The 7,911-nt window shown below is 41.1% G+C and overlaps 1 protein-coding gene across 1 annotated transcript in view; it reads right to left on the bottom strand.

Moving 5' to 3' along the window:
- The window catches only part of LOC119411749 (contactin-4), a 456,128-nt gene that overhangs the window by 352,439 nt on the left and 95,778 nt on the right, over positions 1-7,911 (bottom strand). The window lies entirely within an intron of this gene.

Raw genomic sequence — 7,911 nt, 5'->3', positions numbered from 1 at the left:
GTATTTTAGCTGTTCTCAACGGAGACGCTGAAAGAGTCAAAAGAAGGACTTCACGCCGACCTGATCTATCATCAACCAGGTAAAAGTTCTATTTCGACCAAGCGTACCGTGGCCAAGCTGAGATCTGAAGGAGCGTGCCCGTTCTGGTCAAACAGATAAATTCCCTCACACATCTCTCTGTAAGATAAATCTCCATTTTCCATCTTAAACTCTCCTTTCTCCTAAAATCATTACAGATATTTTTAGAAATGTCTGAAGCAAAGTTCTCAATCACCGCCGTGTGATTGATGTCTGCTGTTCTGCTGAAAGTGAGGACAATCGCCGTATTGTGCCCACTTCCTGTGAAACTAGCCATGTTATTGTTTTCATATTTTGCCAAATTAATGTAAATGTTTGATGTTAAACTTTGATTCTGCAAATAAATGACCGCATTCATTTTGATGGGTCAAAGATAAATAACGTCTCTCGTTACATTTCTGTTAAATTCAATGCACGACATGTACACAGTCAGAAAAATGAAGAACCCGTGAAATGTATGTATATATCCGTACGTTAGTACCACTATCTGGTGGCCCGTAACGTGTTCATAAATGACTGTGTATTCGTGTAAAGATTGATTTTACATGTTGGTGTCATGAACCAGAGGCCGGATCGCAAACAATAACAACAACCACTGAGAGGGTTAAAAGATTTATTGTGAAGTAAAGTAAAACTCTGGAGTAGGTCCGGTTCTGGGCTGGTTCCGATCTTCTGATTGGTAGTTCGTGATTGGGTAGTGTTGTAGTGGCGGGCTGCCAGTAGAAGTAGAACTGATGTTAAGGTCCACTGGAACGGAGTCCAACAGGCTTGCAACTAAAAGATAAAGGTTAGTAGATGCAGGGGGAAAGAGACTAATTGGGGAAATGAATCTGTGGGAATCAGATTCAGGGGTAAGGATAAGTCCGTGATACAGAATGAGCTTGACCTTTAATCCGTGATCCAAAAAACAGTCAGAAGGGAAAGGCAGAGTTCATACCGTGAAGTCAGTTGTTCAGCAGAAGTATCCAGTACGTGATCCAAAAAGAGAGTCAAAAAACAAGAGCATGAGTCGGTACCTGATCAGATGAGCAAAAGCAGACGAGGGCTGAGGCAAAAGCGTGGTCGTGGTCAAGGCAAGGGTCATGAACGTGATGAGTCAATCAATGGAATGCTGGAAAGTTTACTGCTGATGAGACAGGATAGAGAATCTGGCCCAGACTGAGAGGAATGAGTGAGCTTAAGTACTGACTGGACCAGGTGGTGGAGCTGTGGGATAATGAGCGGTGACAGGTGACATGAGTTGAGTGATTACTGAGTGTGCAGCATGACAGAGGAGCTGACAGAGAGCAGAGCTATGACAGTTGGCATGAAAAATAACAGTTTGTCAGCTGTGCTGAAACGCCTCTGAAGCTGCGCCGCTTGGAGCTTGGCTCTGCATGTTTACGCTATGTTACACTGGCGATGTTATGAAAGCTGAAATAGTGTCATTGAGTCTTTATGAAAGCTGAAATTGTACGCCTGTTATGGTAACTAAAAGCTGGGTTTGGGTGGAAACGCTTCATTCTGTTTAAAGACGGTCCAGACGCGGTTCTGGTCCGGCTCGGTTCTGAAGAAGTTCGAACGAGTGTTTAAATAGCTAGAAAGACGTTTTTGAGACCGGAGTAGCAGACTCCGTGCAACTCAGAATTGATTCGTTACAGTTTTTAACAGAAAAAGTGCATTTTGACAGTTTAAAAGACGAAAAGTTGACGAACTTATTTCAGGCTAATCTAACATGCTAGTTGGAAAAAACGCTTCGTGATTGGTTGGATTTGCTGCTGTGGAGCGCTCTGATTTGCTGAGAAAGTGAATGACGTGCCTACGTCATTTCCTCTCACCCCCGTGCCGCTCTGTCATTGGTGATTTCAGTCACGTGACCCGGAAATGAAGACTCGTTTTCATAGGGAATAAAATCTGCTTTTTAAAGCTGAAAAGCGCTTAAAAGCTGTATTCTGATCAACTGTTAAGTTCTTTAAAGTCCAATTGCTAAAATTTCGCCGCGTTTGAGTTTAAAATCCGTCATTAAATGATGTTTTTGAACAACGCTAGCGATGCTAATTTTAAGCTAACAGCTAACGACCGGATGAGTGACGTGTCACGTCACTTCCTCCATGTCGGAAATGAGCTTTGCCGTGCTTAAAATCACTAAATAAAGCTGCCATATGTACCAAAAAACTCATGTTTCATGCTAAAAAGTCGTGCTTGTTGAAGAAACGCCACGATTACGCTTAAATTCGTTCAGAAATGTTGATTTTAACCGAGTTTAGCCGAAGCTAACTTTAAGCTAAGCGGCTAAAAACAGGATGTCAACCGAACGTCACAGGAAGTCGTCATAGACTCCTGCTGGTAGAAAGCTAAACACTGCCCCCTCCTGGAGAAACTTGAATTCACGGTTTCACTTCAGTTTTAGGTATTTTAGTGAAATTAAACGTTTTTTTTTTCTCTGTAAGACGAACTTTGAGTTAACAAACTTCCTCTAGCTGAATAATCACTGTTATCTTGCACTTAAAAAGTAAGAGGTATTTATGCAATAAAAGGCATTTACCAGGACATTTTCATTCACTGAATTCCTCAAACAAGGAGGTACAAAATGAAAAATTAGAAACTTTTTAAAAGATACGGTTCAAATATTCACAGAGTTGAACAGTTTACTCATTTGCTGGAGAGATAATACACGTTTAATTGCTAGATCACTAAATAAGAGTAAACTTATCAGGAAAAAGAAACTTTTCTGTTTAAGTTACCACCTAAAAATAAATCTTCCTATTTAATTTTAAATAGAGGATGAGACAGGAGAACAGGAATAACAGTTTTTCTGAAGAAAGACTGATTAATCCTGACACATCATCAATTTTTCTTTTTCTTTTCACCACTTGGTTCTATGAGTAACTGTTAAAATAGCAAATTTCTGGAACAGAACGGTTTAAAAAGTGTCTTTAAACTGATTTGCTGTGAGACTTTTTAGAAAAATTGCAGGTTTATTAAAAATTCAGTGCTTTAGAGTAAAATACACTAAAAAGAGCTTGGTAATCTAGTATCTGTTAAGAAATAAGCACATAAAAAGTAACACTGCCAGAGAGCATTTACTTAAATATTCATGAATTGGGGTAAAACCTACAGAAAGGTACCCACATTTGAATAAGTGACTTATAACAGTACTTCTGTGTAAACCCAGAGCTTAAAATAGTGTGAAAACTCAAAGACATCTGAATACAAATATTTACCTGTAAAATATCTGAAGCTTGCAACTGTTTTAAACAGATAAAGTGCTACACAGTGAATGAACATGACAGGTGTGTTAGAAAAAGACTTTGATCCGTATGGGATAAGGGACTGTTTAGAGAATGCGTTAGCGCTTCTGACAGATTCCTTACATCCATATGATAAACAGGCAGAGAGCATGAACCCAAAAGAGTTATTGGACAATCTGAAGGAGGTTGCAGAAAGGGTGACCTCTACAGAAATTACAAAGTCGTTATGATCAGCTGGCTAAAATTGCAATTTTGCTGAAAGGATCGTTCTATGCAATTGTTGAGAAAGCTGATAACCTTACACTAAGGTTAGACAGTGAAAAAGTGTTTGCTCAGGAAATTGAAGAACACTTCCTTCAATTTAAAAGTGAACACGAAGTCCTCACAAAAAAACATTCTGAACAGATGTTTCAATCACAGCAAAATGCAAATGCAGAAATTGATTCGCTGAATAGCAAAATAGATGTGCTTAACAAAGATCTGCACAGACTCGAAGTGCATAAACAGATATTACTGGAAAAAGTTGTGCGTTCACGACATGAATGTCGGTCATCGTAGGAACGCCTGAAGGCTTGTGAGGAGGAACTGGCCGCAGCAACAAACAAGATTTCTGACGTGGGGCGAGTTTGTCTGGAACTCAGAGAAGACCGTGGACAGAGTTCAGGTCACCCACAAACACCTCAGAAAGACGTTGTTGCACATCCTGCTCTTAATCCACCCTCATCTCGGGCAGTAGGAACAGACCTGAACAGGCCTCCTCCACAAAACATGCAACAGAGTGCATGGAAACTTCCTCTTTCAATGGATGTTCTGCTAAAACTCTCAAAATATGTACAACGCTTTGTACCTGGACCGATGGGTTCAACTGGAACAAAAGCGTACCTGAAAGATCTCGAATTCAGATTGAAGGATTATCCTAATGCTACGGTTGAGGATAAGATCAGTCTGATAAGACTCACTTCGGACAGAGAGGTGTTCACCTTCATCGTGCGTCTACCAGATGCAACGAGAAGGGATTACAACCTTCTGTGTGAAGCTTTGATCAGAGAGTACGACTCCTGCACGGGACCTGCTGGTTTCCCAGCCGCTGACAAGGTCAAGCAGGGCAAGAATGAACATCCAAAGGTCTATTACAAAAGAATCTTCCAAGCTTATTTTGGTTACAGAAATGAAACCGGAATGGAGGAAGAAGAAAATTTTAAATTTGTTTTCATCAAAAATCTCCACACTGACATACGCATGTCAGTACAAATTATGGCAAATTTCAGAGAAAAATCCATAAATGAGATTAAACAGTGTGCTGTGAATGTGTTTGAGGTACGTTCTCATGCTAAGACGCCCATAGAGGTGTTTCCTGGTGTAAAGGTTAAACCCCACTCCCTAGAAATGGAAGGAAGGCGCGCCGCGCCACCTCCTCCTAAAACAGGCGAGAAAAGGCAGTATTTTCAAACTAACAAACCACGTAATGAAGGTGCACGCTGGGACAAAAAGGCTCCTCTTTCAGAGGATGAACGTGATTGTCGTACATGGGACATGCGCAGGACGCAAGGATATGGGATCCAAGAGGACCCATATTATCAGGGGAAATCCGAAGAGGAACCCCCAAAAGACGTACCTAGCCGCCTCCCACCTCGGACGAAACGTCCCGAGGCGAAAAAATCACAAAAGTTCCAGGAACAAGGCCCTAAACCTCTGACCTCGGAAGAGACAGAGGAAATACAAAGGTTTTTAGACACTTTGATACACGCTGAAATGGGAACCCAACCAGGAGCACTATGTAGTGATGCGATCGCTACTAAATCTGAAGGCGCGAATGACAACATTACAGATGTCGGTGAAACACACCAAGACATTGCTGTTATTGCCTCCAACAACCCCTCATCGGACGAAGGGGGGATAAACTCACACACAAACGATGATGAGTCATCGCAAACTGAAAACTCAGAAACTGATTTTCATGATTTTGAACTAGGCACTCCAGTTCTGGGAGGACTCCCAGATAACCTGGTACCGAGTCAAGAAGCTAGGCCAGTATGTTTCACGAAACCATCACAGGCCATAGCTCTTTTCTCAACCAATGACGTCGACCAAGGACCACAAACCTATGGTGCCTTGCCCATAGACAGGTCCGACGACTCAGAAAAGGATTCGTTGGAGCTCCCCAAGGAGCGAGAACCCTTAACAGTCTCATCACAGATTGAACAGGTGGTCGCTCAAGCCGACACTCTGACATCTGATGAAGAAAGAGACAAACTTCGCCAAGTTCTTTTAAAATATGAAAAGTCATTTTCAACTGACCCAGAAATCATCAAACTTCAGAAGTTGGATGATCCTACAATTAAATCGATGATACTGTATCTGACTGACCCAGACAAATACACTCCATCGAAAGTCAAACTGGATTCCGATCCAGACCTAAAAGTCCTCTTTCAGCTGCGCAAACAGTTAAAACTACTCAAGGACAACCTAACTTTAGCTCATGGAGCGACGTCCTCACCCGTGTTCGCAGTCTCCCATGACCGAAGGGGGGTGACGCCAGTTAGGATAATGCTACCAGACGCGATAACGTGAACAAATCTGACATCCAGAGTGAGTGGCGCACCGAAACGTTGTTTCCTAGTTGCTTAATCACTGCTTTTGTCGATGTTGAAACGTTGTTTTACTGGTTGCTTAGTCACTGTTTTGTCGATGTTGAGACATCGTTTAATTGATTTTGGTATTGTTTCTGAAGGAAGAATGAATTTTGTTGTGTAGTTAAGTTAGAGACTAAGAGGCCTTTAACCATGCCAACATGCAGTTCATTCGTTAAATTGCAATCTTTGCGGAGTCAATGTATATTATTGCTACCTTAAGTACCATAATCTACATTGATCTCACAACGCTTAAGCCGAACCTACTCGAACAATTCTATTCGGGGGGATAGCTAATTCTTTTTGATAAGTCTCGCCATAGACTTCCAAAACATTTATGGGGAAACCAAACACCCAATCTCAAGTCGTTCGTCTAAAAGACAACAGACAATTGCACCAAACTATATTTTACCATGTAAAGCTAACTTAAACCAAGTTAGAAATGGAAAAATAGTTTGGAACCCTTTTCTATAGGCATAAACCCCTGTAGTTACCCTTTTCAGCATGTTCCACCCCTTAACTGGTAGTTGTAGCTGTTCCCAACCATCATAGCTTACACACCAGGTGCATATAGTTTAAGGCCTTATGTAAAATCCCCTTCATAAGCCCACCTTAAACCACATAATTGCATGACACATTGAACCAGAATGGCACAGGCTGGACGTCGCTGGAGACAACCTTCGCTGGAGGCGACCTGCAATCCTGACGTTGGTCTCCACTCTTCATCCAGTGGCCGCATCTTCAGTTCAATCCAAGGGTACCCCTCTGTATGCTGATTAATCAACACTTCCAATCGTTGTGGATTTACCGTTGCTGATTATATGACTTTTTCCAATGGATTACAGACTCTGTTTCCAAGGGGTTAAAGCATTGCTACAATGGAATTACCAACAACATTATGAAATTATCATCAACACAATGGAATTACCAAGAACATTGTGGAATTACCTTGACTTTGTTTTCCTTGCTGGATTACTTCTGACTTTGGTCTTCCTTGCTGGATTACTTTTGACTTTGGTCTTCCTTGCTGGATTACATCAAGCTCAAGGACATTTGAAGGTGTAAGTTCACGGTTGGAATTCATCCCCATGGACAGGCGATGATTTCCAAAGGGGAGACTGTAGTGAACTTGACCTGATGTCAAATCTGACCAGATGGACAGAAACTGTTATTTCATTGATCTGCATCCAGAAATACAGTTTGACCCATCCTGAGACTTTCTTTCTTGAATTAATCAAGTAGAAATGACAATTCTCTATGATCATTACTATTTTACAAATGTTTTAATAATCAAATTGTGTTAGTTCAAACAATGTTTACAGGTTGAAGAGAACTACTCATTTTTATTTACATAAACAGTAAGTAATGATTTTTATTCCTCATTCAAAGAAGAAATCAGGGTAATATGCATTTCTTGATTTTTCTGTCTTCAATGAGCAAGTTTGTAAGTGTGTGTTAAAGTTCAGATTTCGGTCAACTAAAAAGTTTACTGAAAAGAAATGTCATGTTTAACTTTTACAGCAGATACTAGGAGTAGAGACTCCACGAAGTCTGGTTTTCTCCAATAATCTTTCTGTCTGTTTTAAACAATCCTAATCTCTATCCTTGACTTTCATAACACCTTACATCACAAACCACACCTCTGTTCTGGTCCATCCACCAATTAGAAAGCTCTCAAATGAACCGGAAGTCGACCCATTTAAATGTGGCAACTTCCCAGTTCAACGCTCTCAGATGCAGCTAATGGAGAAGTGTCAAAAAAAGGTCTGATGTCTGTGTCGAGTCTCTGTCGAAGAGAGACGCGACGAGATGAAAAGAGCTTAAAGGAGTAGAGCTCTGAAGGAGTTCAGAGTTCTTGAATCCAGAATGCAGGGACGATTTTGGGAATTATAACTTCTGTTTGGATAACCTCGCACGACTCTCGACGTATTTTAGCTGTTCTCAACGGAGACGCTGAAAGAGTCAAAAGAAGG

Source organism: Nematolebias whitei, chromosome 7, assembly GCF_014905685.2.
Source record: "Nematolebias whitei isolate Nwh7 chromosome 7, NemWhi1, whole genome shotgun sequence".
In the NCBI taxonomy this organism is placed as follows: Eukaryota; Metazoa; Chordata; class Actinopteri; order Cyprinodontiformes; family Rivulidae; genus Nematolebias; species Nematolebias whitei.
The sequence above is the reverse complement of the archived record's forward strand: the minus strand, read 5'-3'. Positions and strand labels throughout refer to the sequence as shown.